Here is a 1,110-nt window from a genome sequence, read left to right on the forward strand (position 1 = left end):
GCATGGTCCCCATTCTTCAAGGGCTACAGGCAAGAAATAGAGATGCTGGCAAACACCATTGATAGTCACCAGAAGTGACTGAGGAAGAGAGCCAATTCTCAGTGTTGGCTCGTCAAGCCAAGTTGGGACATCTAGGGTGGTCAGTTAAGACCTTACTGCTCTGGGCACAGTGCTGCCCCCTAAGAAGGGTTAGAACCCTGAGGGCCGAAAGGAACAGCTACCCACCTTTCCTCAGGGCTCAAAGAGGGCAAAGGTGTAATTCACTGTGTGTCCCTCTATACTGAGACCTCTGTTGCAGTAGCCTGTCACCACAGGATGCTGCAACCACCTTGCCTGGCAACTTCACTGGCCTCAATGCATTTCTGGCACCCAGGAGGGGAGCCCTGCAGGAGGCTCAAGTTTCAACATCTTGTCCTGGTCTAAGTGGGGTGTGGGGTTTATATGAGGATGAGAACTTGAGGGACTGCTGGGACTCATTCTTATAGTTTTCTGAGAAGACTCTAGTTTCTCTAACTTTCTCATGACCAAGCCTCGATTTCAAGGACAAGGGCCATAGTCCTTATGTCACGTCACCACAATTATAGCAAGAAGAGCTTGGCACCTGTGTGCCTCTTGGTGTTCACACCCAGCTGTGCAGTGGGTGCATTTCAGCAGGGGGCACCCAGAGGCCTAGAGACCCTGTTTTACACTGTCTTGGCCTAGAATGCCCAGTGCAGAAGGAAAGAGACTTCCCTGATGGGTTCAATGCCTGAGTGCCCCTAACCACGTGTGGTCATTCCAACTCCAAGGGCAGGCCAGTAACCTCCTAGTGGTCACCACATCCTGTTAGCAGTCCTCCTAGCAGCCTCCTAGCAGTCCCATGACTGGAACTTCACTTCAAGGGTGCTGGTCCTGCAGCTCCTATCCTGATTTGCATGGAGCATTGCTGCCCAAAACTGGCCAGCATTTGGGCAAGGAAGACCTGGGCATTGCAACCCTTGGACACTCTAGTCTTCACCAGTGCCGTGGATAGGAGGGAGGATGCACCTGAGCAGCCTGGGCTTTGATCTGAAAGCACTGAACTAGCTTCTCCCTGCCAGAGAGGACTCTATGACTCCAGTCTTTCTGAGC

Source organism: Cavia porcellus, unplaced genomic scaffold (genome assembly GCF_034190915.1).
Source record: "Cavia porcellus strain 051 isolate PalLab524CR breed Dunkin Hartley unplaced genomic scaffold, mCavPor4.1 scaffold_34, whole genome shotgun sequence".
In the NCBI taxonomy this organism is placed as follows: Eukaryota; Metazoa; Chordata; class Mammalia; order Rodentia; family Caviidae; genus Cavia; species Cavia porcellus.